The following is a 23,694-nucleotide window of genomic DNA, read 5'->3' on the forward strand; positions in this document are numbered from 1 at the left end:
TGCACTTTAAAAGTGAAAAGGGATGCAGAGAGTACAGGAAAGAAGGGTTAGGATTATATCAAAAGAGAAGGGTAGAGTAAAAGAGTCTGGGAATGTATAATTATTGAGTGCCAGTTGCTGAATCAGGTCCTGAGATGTTCTCTCCATTAATGAAGGGGGCATGGGAGGCTTAGAGAGGACCTGACAATACAGGGAAGGATTAGGGCACAAAGATAAAAGAACAAAGACAGCAAATGGGGACATTATCAGCCCATATCCACCATGCTGGGGTGGAGGGCCAAGCAGAAGGACAGGGAGAGAGAAGAGAATCTTAAGCCGGCTCCATGCCCAGCACAGAGCCCAACACAGGGCTCAATCCCACAACCTTAAGATCATGACCTGAGCCGAAGTGGAGTTGGACACTTAACCGACTGAACCACCCATGCACCCCTCCACAATTTCTTCAAGATTTCCCTGTCTTATTTGCTGCTTGAGTCAGGCCTTGTCCTTCCCACCTTTCCTTCCTTTCAAAGTTTACCTGCTCTGAGTCGTAATCTCTTTTGACTCCATCAGGATCTCTCAGCAGTGTTTTTATTTATATATTGAACACACAAATCCATGCTGCATTATAAGTATTTTACTAATATTACCTCATATAATCCTTACCCCAGTCATATAAGGTAGGTGTTACTATTATCCCCATTCTCCAGATGAAGAATGTGTGCTATGACAGTTATTCTAACAAAATACATGAATTTTTGCAGAAATAGGCAGTGACAGCCACAGCTTTAAATGATTCTAGAAATGTTTAAAGGACTTGAAGGAAAACAGGAAGCAACTAGAGCTACTCTAGGAATTTCAGGATCCGCTGGAGAAAGGGATCCATTAGCATTCTTTCAATCATTCTCCCAGAATTCTCGTAGGTGGTCAAGGTGCAGGGAGATTCCAGAACTACCTGGTTCTACCCATCTTTAACTGTAGTTCAGACTCACTTTGACTAATTGGCTGGTTATTTTTCCATGCCAGGACCCTGCCTCGTTGACTGCTGTATCCTCAGTGTCTAGCCAGGGCCCAGCACATTGAATGACTGGCTGAATGGATGAATGAACGAATGAGAACAAAGAAGCTTTGATATTCACTTAAGCAAAAAAGTGTCCCTGGACTAGAAACAGATGGAATTGCATCTTCAATCAAAAGATGAGCTATGCCTTAGAGCAAAAAGGAAGGAAGTTATTCCAGACACATAAGATAATAGAAGAGAAGGTGGGAGAAGAATACCAATAAGGATAGTAGCTACCACTTATGTGTTCTATTCCAGGCTGGATTCTTACTGCTTTGTGCTTATCGATTCCTTGCAGCACAACTCTGTGAACTGGATTCTATTATTATTACCACCATCATTCTATAAATAATAAAACTGAGTAACAGAGAGATGAAGTGATTTTTTCAAAGTCAAACAGCTTGTAGGTAGCAAAGCCGAGGTGTGAATCTAGGCAGTTTGCTCAGAGTCAGTATCTTTCACCGTTACCATTTATCTCCTTACCTGCAGCACAGACTGCCTCTATGTGACGGCAGGCAGCCATGTCAAATAAATCAACAATTTTTTTTAAAAAGATTTATTTATTTATTTGAGAGAGAGAGAAAGAGAGCATGTGTGAGTGAGGGGGGGAGGGTGGGGCTGAGGGAGAGGGAGAGAACCTCAAGCACACTCCCCATGGAGCATGGAGCCCAACATGGGGCTCGATCCCAGGACCCTGAGATCATGACCTGAGCTGAAATCAAGAGTCAGCCGCTTAACTGACTGAGCCACCCAGGTGCCCCAGGATAAATCAACAATTTAAGTTGGTTTTTTTCTAAGTGTTTTTGTTCAGCAAAAGTCCTCTCACCAACACCCCCCACCCCCTACCTATAACCAGATTGCACTACATCTCAAGCCCTCCCACGTGGAAATCCTAGAGCTCCCATCTTACTAACAGCCAGCTAAGAATTGAAGGTAGAGACCGATGAAGACCACTAAGAATAGGAAGCATTGCCACTGTCCAGAAATTACAGAGATTCTTCAAAAACTAAATGTAGTAGAGGGGGAAAATGCGGAGGGGAGCTGTTCTAGATTACAAGTGACTAAAGAGATATCACTACCAATACAATGCATGAAACTTGATTTAAAAAAAAACAGCTATGATGGTTAAGAAATAATATATCATTGGACTAGATCATAGACGATGTTAAGAAATTATCGTACATTTTCTCAGGTCTGACCATGGTGATGTCATCATGTAGGAATGCCCATATTCTTAAGAGATGCATGCTGAATGAAGCATTTAGGGCTGAAGTGTCATGAAACTAACTTTCCGATGGTTTAGGAAGAAAAGTAGCTAGAAAGGTTGATTGATTCATAAATCAAAGATGGCAAAATATTAACAGTTGTAGAATTTGGTGGAGGCTAGGCAGATGTGCACCGAAATATTCTTTCAGGTCTTCTGTATTTTATTTCCACAATAATGAGTTTCCAGGGAAAGAACCCAGAGGGAGGAGCAGTGGTTGCTTCCAGATTGGCAGAAGAAGGCAGGGAACTTGGCCAACGTCAAGGCCTTCGGGGATGAGTAGTTACAAAGCTCAGGCTTGACCACATGGGGTTGAATGCAAGTACCTTCTCAGTAAAACAAATGTAGAACTGGATGGAGGACCGGATGGGAGATTTGGCAGCCTTTCCCATAAAGATAACAGGGGCAGCTGTAGAGGTAATAAAACTGCCTGAACTCATCTGGAAAGTCAAGAAGTCCAGACTCGAGGTGGGAGTTGGGGGAGAATGCAAGTTCCGGGGATTTTCTGGGAATAGCTGGAGCTGGTCTGCCAGGGTTGAAACCCCCCCTCCACTGCTCACTAGTGATGTGACCTTGGACAAGTTACTTAACTTCTCAGAAACACCCCAGTTTCCTCTACTAGCACTTCTCTCATGGAATTGTGTATGCAGATGAAATAAAACCTTGCCTATGAAATGCTTAACCCAGGGTAAGGCCCACAGTGAGCACTGGACAAATGTCGCTCTCATTTTGATCACACCCCGGGGAGAGGGATGAGGTTAAAGAGAATCTTTGTTTGCCACTGACTCCAGGGGCAAAAGCATTCCAACCCACATCTCCTGCAACTTTGTTTACTGTTGCATGTGCGTTCAGGTTATTTAATTTCTTTAAGTGAAATTGTGCAGCCTGGGGTTAGCCGTGATGCTGATGAAGTTCCATGGTGGAGGAGATTATGTTGCAGCATGGAAAATAAACATTGAGGTCTCTGCTTCAGGGTTTATTTATCTTCAACGATACCTCCTCTTGGCCTGGGTGATTATCCCTCAACAGCAGACAGTTACCCAGCATCAACGCATAATTCCATTAACATCGCCACTTAAACCCTGGCCTCTCCAGGCTATTCAGGGTCCCCTGGTGCTGGTGAAATCTTAGGGGCCTCCCATCATTTTGGACTTAAAAAGAGAAAGTAAATTATTCAAGCACATTGATTTTTTTTTTTTTTCTTCAACAAACCTCGGCACATCCTTGACTCATCGTTCCTAAAAAAGCATTGCTGCCAAGAATATTGTCTGTCGCATTTAGTGTTAGCTGTATTGTGGATTCAAAGGTTGGTGATAGTAAAACACTACAAGTCACTGGTGGGCTGGCTTTTAACTGTTTGAGGATGAGAAATCGGTGGGGGAGATTTGGGTGGGTTCTGGAGACTGAAATGCCAGGAAGGCGTTCTGGCAACAAAATCCAGGTCCTGCATATGTTTAGCAGACATGATAGTGACCCAGAGAGTCACCAGAGAAAAGAAATGAAGCAAATGTCATGATAAATTCTACCTAAACTTCCACTATTTAAAATAAAGAGCGGATACTGTCCGTCTAAGCCTTTGATCTGAAGCCCTGTGTGTTACTGGCCCCATGACTGGTTGGTGGTTATCACCGAGAGTGTGTGAGGGTAATTAGCAGTAACATCCTAAGTGGGAGGAGCCTTACAGTTCACAAGGCGTGTCCCTCCACGTTGTATCACTTAGTCCCCAAATCCTCCAGATAGCCTTGCCGGTTAGTGTCCTTACTCACTCCCCTCACCGCCCCCCCGCCCCGCCCCTCCACACCATGCACACACCCTGCTCCTCATCACAGATCAGGATCCCGAGGCCCAGAGACTTAAATAGCATACCTGATATTGCACGTCAAATATGGTGCAAGCAGGATGCAAATGGAAATCCTTGGACTCTGAAGATCCTACGTGGCTTCTCTTTGAGAGAAGGGAAGTACTTCTCATTCCATTTTCCTGTGTGCGAGGGGCTTCAGACTTCCCGTCAGTGCCCAAGATTTATCTTCTTTCAAAGATAGGAAGTCAGAGTGTCTGCAGAGCACACATTTCCCCCACTGGACTGACCCCAAGATGACCTTTCCACTCCTCTCCACTATCTGCTAATTCCTTGTGTCTGGGTTCCGATGGAAGCGTTGACAAAAGGAATGAATGAAGTGAAATAATGCAGGCATCTCTCAACACAGCGAACACGTAGTAGGCATTCCAAAAAGGCTTCTTCTAATTTAAAAACAATATTTATTTACTAGCTGTAGCCGCAGATTTGTTTAGGAAAGAGGTCAAAGGGTTGACTTAAATTAGGTTTGAAGGTTGGCTGGAATTCAATTACCCATGACCCTCTAGTCTCTCCTGCCAGCCGTGATTAATGGAGGCTGGCTAAAGTGGGCTGGGATTAGTAACAGTGCAATCAACCCTTCCTAGAGAATGAAGACGTGGGAATGAGCTAAGAAGCCTTCTGAGGCTGGATGAGATTTCTTAGGTTGGAAATATCCTTGTAATTTAGGCTTAATGACCGCAGGGCTCAGATTTGGAGACAAAGGGCATATGTAGGCGGTAAACCCGGGCAGTCTGTGCTCCTATTTTCCCCACAATTATACTGGCCTAGAGGCCCTGCCTGATGTGGATAAATTATCATCAAGGGCCGTGGAGGATTTGGTTCCAGATCTCTAAAGAACACCTTGCTCTTGGATATTTGGGACATATACTGGGGAAAGAGACCAACTGAAAATCAGAGAACTGTACCAGTTAAAATAAGACAAGAACCTACCCTGATCATCAATACTTTCCTTTTTTCGGGGATTTCCCTTTTCTACCTCACCCTGAGGTTTATCTAGTCTCATTCTAACTGTAGAAGAAGGCCTTGAGAACCCAGGACCCAGGTGCAAGTTTCTTTTCAAAGAGCTGATCTCTGGAAAGGTATTTTGAAAATATGATCCTAATTGCTAGCTTTTTTGGTTTTTCATTATTATCCACCAACTTCTGAAGCAGTTTTCAAAGACTTCCTGTCCTTCTGCCTTGTCTAGCAACAATACATCTTTTGTTAGTATGTGAGAGAAGCCCAAGGAGACACAACATATATTTTCCTTTCTTGTTCTAATTATAACTCCACTTCTCGATTTCTGTCCAGCCTTGATTTCAGAGCCCTAAGCCTGTAGCCTGTCCTAATTTGCATAGCTGGCTTAAGCAGGCAAGCTAAGGAATCATTAGGGCACCCCGCCTTGCCCCTTCCTTGACCAAGTTGCTTAATGAACTTAGTTAAAAGGCAGTCTAGTGTTATGAGAGTAATTGCATTTATGTGTCTTAATAACTTATCTGTCCCGATGAGATAGCCGATTTCACTGGAATAAAAAAATATATACATGTGATTTGACATATAGATCTTGAAGCTCACGAAATGAGCTCAAACTTGAAGGAGATCCAGACTACAACAACGTTTATTATTTTTAGAGCATTACCTAGTCATTTTGATTAATTCGCTTGGAGTGCTTTTCCCTGCAGCCCCCCAGGGAGAGGTGGGGGGAAAGATGGTAAAACATAAATTTCCTCTGGTGACGAGTTCACATCTGTTTAGAACTGTAACATGGCAAATCATTGTGAAATCTTCTAATGGATGCCTGTCCCATGCCAAATAAGCCTAGGACCAAAAGCACATAAAGAAATAATTGTAAGACACTGGACTGAATCCAAAAGGCCAAAGGTAATGTTTCACCTAAGCTCTCTCCCTGTCTCCCCGCTCCTGCCTCTCTGGTCAGTGGCTCTACCTGCAAGACACTCACTTCAGAGCTTCCTGTGGCCGCTTCTGGGCTGTTTGCACCCTTTGAGCCCCGGGCAGAAGAGTGACAACCGTTCTGAAGCCAAAAGCCTAAAAGGGTTCAAGATTAGCACCTGCGGGAGGGAGGTGGGGCTCTTGAAGGTTAGCACGTGTCTTCTTCTGAAAGGGTTAATTCCCTTCTGAGGGCGTTGGGGGCTGACAGGGGACAGACCTCCGCCTGCAGCGAATTGGCCCAGGGCCCAGGAGAGCCCCCTGGGTGGGGTGGGGTGGGGCCGTGGAAGAGCTGGGAACAGAAGTTTCTAAGAAAGAAAAGAAAAAAAGCAGTCCGTTTTGTTTTTAATTCTCTTTATCTTGGCTCTATCTCTGCACCACTGACTCCAGAACTTTAGAAGCAAAGGGTGGGGTTGGGTGGGGCTTAATGATTTTTTTTTCTTAAAGGGAAAGAACAGGGAAGTGTCTGCGAGCATTTACACTTTGCTTGGACTTGATGGCAGTGAAGAAGAAAACCACTGAGTGATGTCTGGTTGTATCTCTTTGGAACTGGCCTTTGCAAAGGTGGCGTCAACAGATCAGAGAGCAGAGAGGAATTCTGGGCTACTGACAGAGGAATTTGGACTTGAGAGATATTATGATGTTAATTATTGATGATTTCAGCTGGCCTGAGCCAGGATTTGATCTTCAAGACAATATGCCCAGACTTGGCAACACAACGGTCATTTAGTGCTAGTAAGGGCTACTGAGCTCCATCTATTTTTTTTTTTTTTTTAAAGATTTTATTTATTTCACAGAGACAGCAATAGAGGGAACACAAGCAGGGGAGTGGGGGAGGGAGAAGCAGGCTTCCCGCTGAGCAGGGAGCCCGATGCGGGGCTCGATCCCAGGACCCTGGGATCATGACCTGAGCCGAAGGCAGACGCTTAACGACTGAGCCACCCAGGTGCCCCGAGCTCCATCTATTTTAGAAAGGACACATCCTGTATTTAGATCCTGTATTCCACCCTTCCAAAAAAAAGAAAACCAACATTCTCTCCCCACCCCCACCCCCCCAAAAGAATTTTAGCTAAGTTTCAGGACTGGAATTTATTTTTTGAACAAAAGAGATGTGCTACATATTGTAAGAAAACACAATATGTGAAGATTCAAACTTGCCAAATTGAATATAGAAAAATAAAGCATTTTACAGAAGTACTTTTATAGGGCCTTGTAAATAAAAACTGCTTGAGTATCTTTAAGCCAGGGATTGATGGAAATGTTAGCCTTTTAGAATCACGTACAGGGAAGTTCCCCATGTCAACACCGCTCCTAGGATGGAATATGCGGACTTCGGTGTTACACATACCTAGGGTCGAATCCCAGCTCCACCACTCATAGAATTGGGACTGTGGCCATGTCACTTCAGCCCTCCTAGCCTCAGTTTCCCTATCTGTAAGATGAGGGCAGTATACATTTAAAAGAACTGCTTGTGACACATAAAGTGCTGGGAGCACTCCTGCCACCCAGTAGGTGTTTCATGGCTCTTAGCTTCCCGTGGGTTCTCCTTCTTCCCCAGCAAGGAGACCACATGGGGCAGCCAGCAGGTAACAAAAGAAAATTCAGCCCTTCTTTGTAGCTTTAGTTGTCTCAGATTTTTTTTTTTTAGGATTTTATTTATTTATTTATTTATTTATTTATTTATTTATTTATTTTTTAAAGATTTTATTTATTTGACAGAGAGAGACACAGCGAGAGAGGGAACACAAGCAGGGGGAGTGGGAGAGGGAGAAGCAGGCTTCCTGCCGAGCAGGGAGCCCGATGTGGGGCTCGATCCCAGGACCCTGGGATCATGACCTGAGCCGAAGGCAGGCGCTCAACGACTGAGCCACCCAGGCGCCCCAATTTTATTTATTTTTTTTTGAGAAAGAGAGTGAGCGAGAGAGCACAAGCCAGGGGAAGAGGCAGAGGGCGAGGGAGAAGCAGGCTCCCCACTGAGCAGGGAGCCCAACACGGGCTTGATCCCAGGACTCTGGGATCATGACCTGAGCCGAAGGCAGACACTTAACAGACTGAGCCACCCAGGAGCCCCTAGATGTCTCACATTTATGTCAAGTAAGATGTGACCTCAAACCAATAGGGCCCAGACAGCTTTGGCTGTTTCTGCCTTTCTCGTATTTATTTATTTTTAAATACTCATAGAGCACTTACCCTATGATAGGCACATTCCAAGCACTTGACAAATAGTGACTCATCTCATTTTTCATAACAACCCTATGAAATGTACACTATTATCATTCCCATTTTACAGTTAAGGAAGCAGAAACAGAGCGAGCTGAAGTAACTGACCCAAGATCACCTAACAGGTAAGTGGCACAGCCAGGATCCAAAGGCAGGTAACCGGTCCATTCCCTCAGTGCGTATCATGGGCAGGTTCTTTCCTGGGTAAGCCCTGCTGAGACCAAAGCAAGCCGGATGGGATACGGGGGCCATTTCTGCCCACTCCAGAAAAGAATGACCGGGCCAGAAGTATTGAAGTTTGCAAAAGTCTCCATGGATAAGCTTTGCGCAGCCACAGAGCCAAGACCAGAGAGACCTAGATGAGGGGAGCTGAGCGAGCCACAAGCGGGTTTCCCAGACCCTGGTGCTCCGCCCAGCGCCCCCCTCCGCTGCCTCCAAGGACGCAGCCTCACGTCAGGTTTCTGCGCTCTTCCTTACCCTCCCCCCCCCGCCCCGCCCCGCTTTGTGAACTTGAATTTGCTGGCTGTTGCAGCTTGCGTGCATGGGAAGGTGGCAGAAGAGGGGGCCCATTAGAGTCATCAAGAAAAGAAGAAATCCGTCTGATCGTTGAACAATGTGGAGTCAGGGGCTTCGACCCTCTGCAGAGTCGAAAATATATAACTATATAACTCTCTCTCTCTCTCTCTCTATATATATGTATGTATGTATATATAGTCAGATATAACTCAACTCCCCCAAAACTTAACTACTAATAGCCTACTGTTGACTGGAAGCCTTACTGAGAACATCAACAGTTGATTAACACAGATTTTATGTTTGATGTACTGTACTCTTACAATAAAGTAAGCTAGAGAAAGGAAAATCATAAGAGAAGATCCATTTACAGTATTGTATCATATTTATCCAAAAATATTCACGTATCAGTGGGCCCATGCAGTTCAAACCCATGTTGCTCAAGGGTCAACTGTAACTCGTTTTAAAATTTCAATCACTTTTTTTTTTTTTAATTACAAATGCAATACGGGTTTGTGGCAGATGTTGTAAAGGGGCTGATTCAACCCTACTTCCCAGCCCATTCTCCCTTCCACTTCCCAGCTAGGGATGATCATAGGATGCAAATCCGGCCATTGCACCCTAGGTCTGTCATGGAGTTCCTGGGAAATCTCTTGTTTTCCTGAGACAAGCTCTGGAAACACCCTTTCTTCTCGGAAGGCACATGTCATGACTGGAGGGACAGTGGCCACTCAAAGGCCACAAAGGAAAAGCCATGCCAATTTCAGACAAGGCCTCCTTGAGCTGCCGAGCCACTATATTCAGATTTCTGTCACCTGCAGCCAAGACAATCCTATCTGCTCAATGTTCTGTGCAATGTTCATAGTAGAAAAGTGAGAAAACACAGAAAAAAAAATTAAAAGAATGGGGAAGATTATCAATAACCCTATCATCCAGAAATAACTAAAATATTATTTCAAAAAATCTCTTCAATTTTTCCTCTTTTTATAGATTTACAAAAATATGGAATCATCCTATAACCACTCTTTTGTCAAGGGATCTTTTATTTATCAATATGCTAGGGCCATCTTTCTATACTAATCATGGTAAGCTACTTGTCACTGTGTTGATGTTCCAAAGTTTATTTAACCAATTCCCTATTGATGAACATTTGTTACTTCCAATTTTCAACTGTTATAAACAATGATAGTATGAACGTGTTTATAGATGCATCTTTGTCTGATTCATTCCTTGGGATTATTTCCTTAGGATAAATTCCTAAAATTGCTGTGAGTTGCTGGATCAAAGAAAACGCACATTTTGTAGGCTTTATATCTTAAGATAAAATGCCTTCAGAAAGGTTTTACCGAATTTTATACTTTCACTTGAAGTGTATACCTTCCCCCCCACATCATTGTCCACACTGGAAGTAATCATCTTTTTAAAAATGTCTGTCAATTTAATAGGCAATATATAGATTACTTATTTAATAACTGAGTTTGACATATTCCCATGACATCATTTGCCATTTCTAGTTCTATTAATTATTTATTATGTGCCAAACATGGGGGTAGGTTGTTTATACATGTTATTTCTTTTAATCCTCACAAATCTATTATCTTTTGTTTTATGGGTGAGTAAACAACAGCTCAGAGAGGTTAAGTAACTTGCTCAAGATCATACAACTAGTAAGTGATCAAACTGGGCTTCATACCTAGGTCTTCCAGACTCCAAAGTGGTCACTATAATAAAGAAAGTTTTCTAAAGAAAGGAGGTGGGGTGGGGAACTGTGTAAGTTCTTACGTCTTAGTTGAATTGGCCAGGAATCAGTAGGAAAGAGATGGCACTCACCAAGGGAGAACTGAAGAGAGCTCACAGAAGAACTATCTGTGGGAGTGTGGGGAGGTTTAAGGGACCGGTCAAGGGTTAATGAAGCACCAAGGGACTATCAATGGCAGGAAGCCCTGGTCACCCCAGGCTTGAAGGTGCGGAACGAGACCTCTTATGGGAACCTGGTGATATCTATAGCCCCTGGAGAATGGCTGACTGGCCGAAGCTGTGGCCATCCACAGAGGAACATAGCCACTGCCAAAGAGAAGACAGGACACAATTGTACACCCAACTCTGACCCCCTACTGGTGACTCCCATTGGCCAAATCCAACTGGAAGCCAGAAGACAAGAAAGCCTGGATGTGTCATCCATGGAGAGCAACCTCTGGGACACACAATAAGGAAAAGAAGGGTGGAGAATGGCCCTACAGCGACACATTTGCTCTTGATTACCATTAAAAGAGCAGAACTGCATCATCCTGCAACTAGCTATTGATACACTTTAAAACCCATGTGAGAGGCTGCTAGGGGATTAAAGTCAACCATATAGCACAGTTTGGTACATAGTAAATACTCAATAAAAATGAATTATTATTGTTTTCACACTTAGAATTAGCACTGGACATGGATCACTCCAAAAGATTCGTCTTTGTACTCTTTTTTCCATTGACAACTCAGTCTTCCAACCACTGGCCATAAAAGAACAAGGACAAACTACAAAAGCAAAACAAAAAAGCAAAGTGGAAGAAAGAAAAGCAAAGGAGAAAAACCAATTTGTTCTTGGGTACACAGCTGGGGATGTTTCCCAAACTCCCTTGCACTAAGGTAGGGGGATATGACTGAGTTCCAGCTAATGGAATGTGAGTAGAGGTAATGAGCACAACTTCCAGGCCTGGTCCATAAAAACCCCTCACATGCGTTCAGTCTTCATGCTGTCTCTTCCTTTGCCAGCTCAGGGTCAGTGAACAGGATTTCATCAGAATTCCTGTTTCTAGAGACAGAGCCCCTGCCAGTCTGTGTTTGACCAAAACCCCCACCCTATCCAATCGCTCCTGACTTGGAAGTACCTTAGCTCATTATGGAAATGCAAAATAGAAGCTGATAGTGTTGAGCTCCTGATGTCTTAGAGCTTCTTTGCAATAGTGTCTGGTGGTTCCATCATTAAGACAGAGACCAAACATATTATTAGAGCAATATTCAGACAAGGACCCAGACCAGCATGAGTGGCAAGAAATGAATGCGTAATGAGGCTTGTCAGGAAGGAGCCCTCCAGTTCTGTGACCCCCCAGTCTTCCTTTCCCTGATGAGAACTTAATTTGGGTTTGCTTGAATTATTATGCTCTCTGTCAAAAATTCCTTAAAATGGGTGGAAAGTACCAAAAGTGAGAGTCCGACACTCCATGCCATCAGTTGTATAAGGTTTGGGTTCACATCCAGTCCCCACTCCTTTAGAGCAGTGGACCTTGGCAAGGGACTCACTCTCTCTTGGGTAATATATGCAAAGAGCTGAAAACCCGTGTCAGAAACACAGGAAGCACTCAACGCTGGCTTGATGAATAAGAGAATAAAGTGAGAAGAAGAGAGAGCTATTCCATCCCTCCCCTCTCTTCCCTTCAACCAGGGATCTCTCTGACTCCTGGGGTTCCTTCTGTCTCAGGACGGCGTTGGTGGTTGGTGATTTGGAGGAATAGGGAGAAAAGGAAGAATAGGGCACGCATATGGTCAGCCACATGTCTCTTTCCCTCCTCTTCTGAGGTTGACACCAACACCCACTCCCTCAGTGAGCATCCCCACACCCCCTTTCCCCCTGGTGGCTCTGAGTATAGCATGGAGTTAGAAACCAGACTCTGGATTCAAAATGCCTGGGTTTGAACATTGGCCATCTGACTCCCCCAGAACCCCTAGGACAATGCCTGGCATAAGTGGTTGATATCAACATTAGCAATTCAGTACCTGTCCACATATAGAGGTGTTCTGGACATAGTCATTACCTCCCCTGCTTGGAAGATGCCAACACTGGCCTTCCCCTATGGAGGCATCCTGTCCTGAAGCCCCTGCTCGTACCCATTACCCTATTTGACTGAATGTCATCAACTCAGAAAGATTTAAATGATTTGCAAGCCTCACAAATAGACTAGAAGAAAGGCGAAAACTTTAGGATGACTAGGGCGTAGGCCCCTGCTCTAGTCCGATGAAAATAGTGCTAGAGGGATAGATGACCTGGTTACATCAGGTTTCAACGGCATGGCAGGACCAATTTTGCATCAGTTAAATGGGGAATCATCCCATTCCATAATGACAAGAGAGAAAAGTAATGGCTACAGAACATGAACATATATAGAACTAAGAGCATCTATAAAATCCATGTAATAGGCAGGACATAGTTTCAGTTATATATTCCATCCATTTCAGTTCCCTAAAACCTAACATCCCTACACAATGAAATCACAATATAATGTGGTTCATGCATAAAGAAGGCATCTAACTGCAGAGCTGCAGGGGTTAAGGCCAAGTTCCCGGACCTAAAGTCCTGCTGTCCGGTCATGGCATGGATGAGGAGGAACGTTCTAGATAAATGAGTAGGCTGAGAAATGGAGGCAGAGATTATTCAGGCCTACCTACTATGTCCCAGGTGCTGAAATGGATGTCCCCTCATTTACTCATCACTAAATCTATGATTTACAAAGAGCTTTCACGAAACCATCTGTGCCTGGGTTGGAAGCTGGACTTTGCCACTTTCCAGTGGTGTGATTTTTAGGAAAGTTGTACAGCCTGTCAGAGTCCAGGAGGAATAAATGGGCTAGCATACATAAAACACCCAGTACATAATAGGTGCCTAATCAATATGATTTTTTCCCCCTCTTGCTTCTATTAGTGGTTTTCAACTTTAGCTGCACATAGCAACCACTTGAGGAGCTTTAAAAGATATTCTTGACTAAGCCCTCCCCCCGCCCCCGCGCCGAGATTTGGATTTAATTGGTCCAGGGTGTGGCCTGGACATGGGCATGGGGATTTTTAAAACTCCCCCTGGGGGAAGCTAAAGTGCAGCCAAGGTTGAAAACCACTTGTCTTAATTGAATCATCCAGTATCACGCAGCGAGTTCGTGGGTGATGCAATAATGGTATATTGTTAATCACATTGGCAGAGTTATCAGAACTGGGAATTCTGGGGATGCGGACATCCCCTCCTGCCATTAAAGGAAAGGACACAGCAAGTGTGAGCTCTCTCAGCTCCGTGTCTTCGAGGGGAGTCAATCTATGCAGATGAAGGAAAAACCAGACAGTGGTTTTGTCTTGATGAGGGATACCATTTTGGGAAAACCAATTCTTTAGAATAAAGTATATGTGTTAAAGAGCCTGTGGGTGTAATTCTTCAAACTAAACGTATGTTCCAGGAACCAAGATAACAGTCCTGCTGTCTTCATGGAGGACTGAAATTCTGGATCCAGCCCTGTTACCGCCCCGCTGTGTGACGCACAAGGCAAGTTCCTAAAACGCGCTGAGCTTCCATTTCCCAGTCTGTTAGGGACATACCCGCTTTTAAGGAGAAAGATCTGAAAGCTTGACCTTATCAGAAAAAAAAAAGAAAAAAGCCATATCCATCCAGATGCGCAACTTTTACATACATTTTACATTTAGGGACGTTCATGGACCACGTTAAATTTTTCTTAGTGAGATAAGCCCTAGATCCCCTTCCACCTTGATAACATTATTTTACTCCAATTACACTATTGTTTAAAGGTTACACTCTATGGGTGGGCTCCACAGGAGGGAGAGGGACATCTGAGCTGTGCGGTACTTGAGCAGGAAATAATGGTGTGAATCTCTGGATACAGTGAGTCATTTCTAAGAACTTGGGTCTAGGCGGCTCAGTCAAGTATCTAAAAAAAAAAAAAAAAAATCTCCTCAGGAAAAATAATCAGGCCGAAGAATTACAATCCTAACTCTTTCTTTAGGAATTAATGCCTTTAACATGATTTTCAAAGTGCAGTACCGAAAATCCACATTTCATTATCAGGTTCAAAGCCAAAGGGCTGTGCGGACTCGCTGAGCAGGCTGGAAGGTGGAGCCTGGGCGCACAAATCCCTCTTCTTCCGCAGGCTCCCTGTGCAATCCGACCGGGCAAATTGCTGCCTTCACCTCTCCGTGCCCTCGCCTGGAAAGCGCAGATAACAGCGCTAACCTCACAGGGCTGGTATGAGAAAGAGCTAATAAAATGTGATAGTGACACGCCCAATTTAAATGCAAACGGCTGTAAAACAACAAAAAGCATATTTAAAGATTTCCACAGCTGGGAGACTGGGGGAGATGGGGATGGACAATAAGGCTTTGAGAGGAGAGTATTTTTCTCTCCAGTGTTCACATCAGTGAATCAATGAAAATATATTATGCCATGTGCCAGACACTGTGCTAGACTCTGGGAAATAGAGAACAGTCTTGGTTCTCATGTCAGTTGCAGCCATTCCAAGAAAATCATGTAAAACCCACTGGAAAATATTCTAAATCACAGGACTCTCTCTCTCCCCTTCTCTATGATATTTACCAAACTGCATAAAATAATGCTAGGAGCTTTGGGAAAGGCAAAGGTTTATAAAACACATCAATGCCTTTGAAGAGTTTGAAATCTCACCTTAATGAGAAGACATATGGGAAGGGGAAAAAATAGTCCAAGGTAGCCTAAGACCAAATGCCAAGTGAATATTCAACTTCTTTCATTTGTGTTTCTTTTCCATGTAAGGGCCTCCCTTAGCCACGGTTTCCTTCCAAACTCTGTAAGTCTCTTCCATACCCACTCCTGGATTTCTAGGTCTCTCTCAGGACCTGGGTAAACCAACTACCATATTTGTTCCCCTATAAATAGCCAGGACCTAGAAAGTGCAGGCACTGTCGAAAGCTTCACATTTATTTTTTATATGGTTATTTACATGCAATAAAATGCTCAGGTTCTAAGTGTACAGTTAAATGAGTTTTTGACAAATGTGAGCACCCTTATGAATATATAGAACATTTTTATCCCCCCTGGGAATTTTTCTGCAGTCCCTTTCCATCAATTACCCCTCATCTAGAGGCAATTGCTGTTCTGATTTCCATCACTATAGCTTAGTTTTGCCTGTCGACCTTCATATAAATGGAATCTACTGTAGGTACCCTTTTGTGTCTAGCTTCTTTGATGCAACATAATGTTTTTGAGATTCATGCATTTTGTTGGATATATCAGTGGTGTGTTTGTTTTTATTGCTGAGTAGTATTCCTTTGTATGAATATACTGTAATCCACCACAATTGTTCAGGGACTTTTGGCTTGTTACCAGGTTTTTGTCATTATGATAAAGTTATAATTACTCTTGTACAAATCTTTTTGTGGACATATGTAGAGTTTTTTCTAGCTTTATTGAAACATAATCGACACAATATTGGTAAGTTTAAGGTGTACAACATATATGTTTCAAAGTAATTACCACTGCAGGATTAACACCTCCCTCACCTCACATAATTACCTTTGTGTATGTGTGTGTGTGTGTGTGTGTGTGTGGTGAGAACATTTAAGATCTACTCTCTTAGCAATTTTCAAGTATATAACACAGTATTGTTAACTATAATCACCATGCTATGCATTGGACCCCCAGAAGTTGTTCATCTTATAGCTGGAAGTTTGTATCCTTTGACCGACATCTCTTCATTTTCCTCCACTCCCCAGTCCCTGGTAATCATCATTCTACTCTCTGTTTCTATAAATTCGACTTTTTAAAATCCCACATATAAATGAGATCATACAGTATGTGTCTTTGTCTTATTTCAGTAACTTCACCAATGCCCTCAAGATCCATTCATATTGTCTCAAAAGACAAAATGTTCATCTTTCTCATGGCCAAATAATATTCCATTGTGATATATATACCACATACTCTTTATCCATTCAACCATCATCCTAAGAAATCTTTGCCTACCCCAAGATGTTATCTCTGTTCTATCTTGAATTACTTTTGGAGGTTGGTATGGCAAGCAGTCTTCTATCACTTTCTGGAAAGCCTACCTTCTTTGAATTATATTGGTGCCTTTATCAAATATCAGTTGACTACACACATGAATCTATTTCTGGATTCGATTGTGTTCCATTAATCTATTTGTTAATCTTTACCTCAATACCACACTGTCTTGAGTACTATAAGCTAAATATAAGTTTTTATATTCGTTAACTATTTCTGTTTTTTAAGGGGGGACAGGGGGAGGGGCAGAGGAAGAAGGAAAGAGAGAATCTTAAGTGGGCTCCATGCCCAGCATGGAGCCCAACACAGGGCTTGATCTCACGACCTTGAGATCATGACCTGAGCCGAGATCAAGAGTTGGACACTTAACCAACTGAGCCACCCAGGCACCCCATATTCATTAGCTATTTCTGCATAACAAAATATCCCAAAATTTGGCAGCATAAAACAACAAATCATTATTTCATACGGTTTCTGAGAATTGGGGATCTGAGAACAGCTAAACTGGTAGTTCTGCCTCAGGGCCTGTCATAAGGTTGCAGTCAAGCTATTGGCCAGGCTTGAAGTCAACTGAAGGCCAGATTAGGGCTGGACAGCTTGCCTCCGCTGTTGACCGTTGAGGAGAGGCCTCCGTTTCTTGCTGACTGTTGGCCATGGGTTTCAGTTCCTCACTATACAGGACTCTCCATAGGATTGTTCATGACAGAGTGACTCATTTTCCTCAGAATAAGTGACCAAAGAGAGAGAATGAGAGAGATATATAGAGAGGGGTTTTACAATGTTTTTTTATAACTTAATCTAGGAAGCAAAATGTCATCACTTTTCCCATATTCTTTTGGCCACATAGACCAACCCTGATAGGGAAGGGACTACACAGGGAACTAATATCAGGAAGTGGGGATCATTCGGGGCCATCTTGTAGGGTAGTTACAATCTTGAAATCATGTGGTGTAAGTCATCTCACTTGGGCTTTCTTTTTCAAGAATAGTTTTAGCTACTCTAGACCCTTTGCATTTTCATATGAATTTTAAAATAAGCTTGTTGATTTCTAAAAAGTATCTTCCTAGAATATTCACTAGGATGACATGAAGTGTAAAATCAATTTGGAGAGTGTTAACATTTTATCAATTTTGAGTCTTCCAGTATGTGAACATCAACATGAAATTTCTATTTATTTTATCTTCTTTAATTTCTCTCAGCAATATTTTTTTAAAGATTTATTTATTTATTTGAGGAGGGAAGGGCAGAGGGAGGGGGAGAGAGAGAGAATCTCCAACAGACTCCCAATGAGCATGAAGCCCAACACAGGGCTTGATCTCATGACCCTGAGATCATGACCTGAGCCGAAATCTAACCAACTGAGTACCACCCAGGTGCCCTCTGAGTGTTTTATATTTTCTTTTTTAAAAGATTTTACTTATTTATATGAAAGAGAGAGAGAGCATGAGCAGGGGGAGGGGCAAAGGGAGAGGCAGAAGCAGACTCCCTGCTGAGTGTGGAGCCCAACATGGGGCCCCATCCCAGGACCCTGAGATCACGACCTGAGCTGAAGTCAGACACCTAACTGACTGAGTCACTCAGGCGCCCCTCAGTATTTTATGTTTTCTAATACTACTTTAATGATATTTTTAAAGTATCATTTCCTATTGTCTGTTGCTAATATATAGAAACAAAACTGATTTTATTATACTGGCCTTATATCCCGCAACTTTGTTAAATTTGCTTATTGATTCTAGTAGTTACTTTATAGATTCCTTAGGACTTTCTATATAAGCAATAAAATACATTAAAATCAGTCTCTTCTTTTTCAATATGTATTCCTTTCATTTCTTTTTCTTGCCTTCTAGTTTAGCACAGGTTTGACAAAGATATTTTATAATAAGCCTGGTAATAAATATTTTAGATTTTGCAGGCCAGATGGTTTCTGTCACAACTACTCAGCTCTGCTGTTATAGTACAAAAAACAGCCATAGACAATGAATGTATGTGATAATGTTCTGATAAAATTTTATTTCCAAAAATGAGTGACCAGCCAGGAGTTGGCACATGAGCCATTGTTTAAAAGTATTAAGGTCATGAAAGTGAAAGAAAGACTAAGGACTTGTTTTAAATTGAAGATGACTACAGAGACATGACAATGCAATGTACCATGTGATCATGGATTGGATCCTTCTGCTATAAAAGACGTTATGGATATAATTGGTGAAAGCAGAGTGGGTCTGAAGATCAGCTGGTAGTGATATGTCAAGGTTAATTTTCTGATGTTTATGGTTGTCTTGTGATTATGTAGGAGCACATCCTTTTGCAGAGGAAAAATCACATTAAAATGTCAAAGGTGATGGGACATTATGTTGGCAGTCCACTCTCAAATGGTTCTGGAAAAACATTCTTTGTGCTATTCTTGCAAAACAAGAACATATTATTGGGCCATAGAGTGTAAAAAGCTATTGTAGATCTATGGCATACAAGAAGGATAAAGCCAGAAAACTGTGAGAATATCTAAACATCCTAATGGGAGATTTGAGTTCTGAGTAGAGAGCTAAGCATTCCCTATAGTCCCATATACCTTATGTATGTGTATAAAGACATACACCTATTCATATATATTTTTTACCCTTACAAGTACTCTGTAAAGTTAGTGTCCTTACTAATTATTACTAGATATCCTGACCCTTTAAGGTGCATTATGAATAATCTGAAATAAAGTCTAATAAATTGCATCTTGAACTGTTAAATGTTGCTTTTATATATATATTTCATTGCATTCCTATAATCACCAGGAAGTTGAGAATTATTAACCCACTTTTACAGAAGAGAAACTTGAGGGTATTAAAGGCAGAGGAAACCTCTGTCCAGACCCAAACCAGAACTTCGATGTAAGTCCTGGGATCTTTCCACTCACAACTGACCCAGTTTTTGCCCAGTTACCTAAACTGATAGAATCTCTCGGAATCTGAGGGACCTTAAAATTCATGTGGTTCAACTTCCAATGAGAGAGTTTAGGACCTATATAAATGCATAATGTAGTGTGAAATGCATACTTTCCAAAGACTATTTATTTTTCTGGCGATAATGACCTGCTGTGGAAACACCTCAACTTAGCAAGTCAAGAGAGTCAGCATGTGAGAAAGGCCTCTGAGAGTGCTTCATCTCCCAACTGAGATCACGTGCTCTGTGTAGCCCTCCCGTTTGGCTGTGCTTTTCCTTACCTCTTAAAAGCACTTTCATGGGTCTCTTCTAATCCCCAATTCGTTGCCCATGGCGATCCCTTTCCTGAATCCTCATTTCGATTCTTTTTTATGGCTGAAAAATATGTAACGTAAAGCTTACCATTTTTAAGTGTAGGGTCTAGTGCTGTAAGTACATTTCACACTGTGGCGCCCCCATCACCACCAGCCATCTTGAGAACGTTCTCGTCTTCCCCAACTGAAGCTCTGCACATATTAAACACTGACTCTCCATTCTTTCTCCCCCCACCCCTGGCAACCACCCTTCTACTTTCTGTCTCTGTGAGTCTGACTACTATGGAGACCTCACGCAGGTGCATCATGCAGCCTTTGTGCTTTTGCGAATGACTTATTTTCCTTAGCAAGATGTCTTCAAGGTTCACCGGTATGGTAACATGTTTCAGAATGTTCTTCCCCTTTTAAGCCTGGATAATATTATGTTGTATGTACTTACCACGTTTTATTTTGAGGTTCATCCATTGATGGACACGGATGTTTGGGTTGCTCTGCCCCTTGGCTCTTGTGGATAAGAAAGCCACGTGAAGACACAGAGACACACGGGGAGAGCCCTATGTGACAACAGAGGTTGGAGTTACCCTACTGCAAACCGAGGGATGCCAAGGACTGCCAGCAAATCCACTGGAAGCTAAAGAAGCAAGGAAGCATGTCACTATATGTTTCAGAGGGAGCAAGGCCCTGCTGCCACCTTGATTCTGGACTTCTCACCTCTGCAACTATGAGGTAAGATATTTCTGGTTTTTTAAGTCACCCACTCTGTGGGACTTTGTAATGACAGCACCAGGAGACTGTTATAGCCACCTTACCTTTGAGGTCCCAGCGTCATAGCCTCTTCAGCAATCTGAGTGACCTTCCTTCTTGGTTCTCATGAAATGTGGTCCTCAGACTGCTCTGCCCTTTCGCTCCTGCCTTCGCCTCCAATTTGAGCTAAAAAAAAAACAACCCAAATTATCCAGCAAGCATGTATTCAGGCCCTCCTATGTGGTAGGCACTGTTCTAGGGGCTGGGGATATGGTACCATCTTTAAAGACCTTTTTTCTCTCAACGATCATGCAGAGTTTTGACTGCTTTTGTCTCACTGTATCTCCCAACTTGTTAAAAAATTTCAAGAGAATTTTCCTATTTCCACCATATTTCTTCCCTCTTTTCAAAACTTCAGGCATTAAAACTTTCACATGTAAAGTGGCGCTTTCAATTTCATAGTTGCATTTCATCTGCATTCATGCAGGGATGAGAAGATTTAGGCAGGGTATTGTCCCTAAAGCATGTTAGAATTATGGAAATCAGGTCTATTCTAACACATATGTTCCTCAGACATGATGTGCTATGATCTTTTGCATGCTTTGATGAGTATTCCTGTGAACTGGGCGTGAATGTTTTGTAAAATAGACATTATTAATATTTATTTCCCTTTTTGATCTCCCTTCCTAGCTGCTAATGAAAGTCAGGTGGTCCCTTGCTCCCAGCGTAAGCCTCTAAGACAGAAAACTCACCAACGGATTCTGTGTCCTTTAGGTGTTGCTGGGGCTGGGGATGAGGTCGCAGGGACAGCATAGCTGGGTGGTCTGCTTTTCCTGCTGTTTCTCTGGCACACTCTGAGTAGCCAAAGAAATATTTGAGCAGGAGGATCAGATACCCAACCTGAAAATTGGACTTTCTGAGGAAACATTGAAAAGTTTCCTTATTGAGAAGGAACTTGCTATAGACTAAAGGTTGTGCCCTTCCAAAATTCATATGTTGAAACTGAATCTTTCATATGATGGTATTTGAAGTTGGGGGCCTTTTGGAGGGAATTAGGCCCTTGTGAATGGGATTAGTGCCCTTATGAATGAGACCCCAGAGAGCTCTCTGGCCTCTTCTGTCAGCAAGAAGGCGGCTGTCTATGAACCCTCACCAGACACTGAATTGGCCAGGTCCTTGAGCTTGGATTTCCAGCCTCCAAAGCTGTGAGAAATAAATGTTTATTGTTTATAGGCCACTCAGTCTGTGGTATTCTGTTAGAGCTGCACAAATGACTGAGACAGAACTTTTTGGAACAGCTCTGGGACACATCCAGAACTCTACCTAAGATACTGGGCCAAACCACCTAGTAATAAATCAATGCATCCAGAATTATGTTCAACAGAAGCTCTTGTCAAAAGTTCTATCAATGCAAAAGTTGAATCAATAATTTCATAATGACTACTTTCAATAGGTCAAGACAGCTCCAAGTTAAAATATTCTGCAAATTACACCTAACTTTTAATGTGATCTTTAAAAAAAAAAAAAAAAAAAGGAAGGGAAGAAGAATGGGAGTGAGGAAGGGGAAGGAAGGAGGGAGGGAAGGAAGAAGGGAGGGAGAAATGATGTAAAATGTCCATACTTTAATGCTTCAGATACAGCAGGAAATCAAATATCATTTGTCCCCTGGAACTAACAGCAGATGTCTCACCTTTGTGGTTTATGATGAATGAAAGCGTCACAGAAGCTGTATATTCTGGAACATGTTTGGATAACAGCAACTTTCCTTGAGACAATAAAGGATTTACTCTAGAATAAAGACAGATTCAGAATTGTAATATTTTCCGTCCCTCTGCTGAGTGGAATTGATAACCCAGTGACACTGCTGCAGGGTGCTCCTGTCAAGACAAGGATGCAAGGGATGAGAAGATTTAGGCAGGGTATTGTCCCTAAGTGCCTGAGACCTGAATAAGGCAGAGGGCTTCATGTTTGGGTAGACCCAAATGTGAAAGCAGAGCCCAGGAAGGCCTGGATCTGCTCCTCTGAACTTCTCCTAGGTCCCTGGTGCACTGGGGTAAGTCTCTGTCCGAGGCTTTCCTCCTTCCCCTATAAAAGGGAGATTATAATTCCTGCCTATGAGGGTCACACGTGCCTGACACAAGGTGGGACCTCCCCTATATTTATTTCTTTACCGTGCCCCTCCCTCACCTTCACTGCTCATCATTTCCGCCCGGGGCTGAGTATACCCCTTCCTCCTCCTCAGAGCAGATTTAAGAGTGGATAGAAGGGAATGGATCATGGGTTTGAGGGTCAGACAGAAAGAGGTGATCCCACTTGACAACTTACTACTTGTACGACCTTGGGCAAAAGACTCAACTTATCCATGCTCAGTTTTAGCTGTAACGTGAAGATAATGATAGTACCCATCTTGGGTTTTGGTCAGGCTTAAACGAAGTAATACATTTAAAATGCCTGGCACATAGTGTTCATAGAGACTGGCTATCATTATGTACTTGACACAGAATAAATGCTAGAAAACAAGGGCCATTAATATGATTTATTTATTAAAAAATGAATTATTGAGATAAAATCATCTCCATCTATATAGGGTCATAGTGTCATTTCTTTTTTTTTTTTTTAAGATTTTATTTATTTATTTGTCAGAGAGAGAGAGAGCACAAGGATGGGGAGTGGCAGGCAGAGGGAGAAGCAGGCTCCCCGATGTGGGGCTCGATCCCAGGACCTTAGGATCACAACCCGAGCCGAAGGCAGACACCTAACCGACTGAGCCACCCAGGCGCCCCTACAGTGTCATTTCTTAAGACCCTGTGTTAACCAGTAATCACTTTAATTTTGTCAACTGGCAGGTGTCTCCAGGAAATAACCATTCAGACCTGTCACTCTGATCCAGTCTGGGAGTCCCCTCCAGGCTGTGAAACCTGGGTAGGAGGTGAGGGGACTGTAGCAAGCCACACTTTCTGTCTGGAGTGGGGCCTATAAGAATAGCCAAAGGAAGTTATTAGGTGTACTTTTTCATTCATTCATTCATTCATTCATTCATTCATTCATTCATTCAAGAAACATGTATTGAGCACCTACAAGAATTTTCTTAAG

The 23,694-nt window shown here is 42.7% G+C and overlaps 1 long non-coding RNA gene across 1 annotated transcript; it reads right to left on the bottom strand.

The window, feature by feature from the left end:
* Positions 1–20,296: 20,296 nt before the first annotated feature.
* On the bottom strand, positions 20,297–23,288 carry LOC129045944 (uncharacterized). The gene is made up of 3 exons (XR_008506449.2): positions 22,292–23,288; positions 20,667–20,787; positions 20,297–20,411 (listed from the first exon to the last, which is right to left on the bottom strand). It is a non-coding gene; the product is annotated as an uncharacterized LOC129045944 (long non-coding RNA).
* Between the last annotated feature and the right edge of the window lie 406 nt (positions 23,289–23,694).

The sequence above is a fragment of the Mirounga angustirostris genome, unplaced genomic scaffold (assembly GCF_029215605.1).
Source record: "Mirounga angustirostris isolate CCGP_5_RB_7025 unplaced genomic scaffold, mMirAng1.0.hap1 SCAF_2, whole genome shotgun sequence".
In the NCBI taxonomy this organism is placed as follows: Eukaryota; Metazoa; Chordata; class Mammalia; order Carnivora; family Phocidae; genus Mirounga; species Mirounga angustirostris.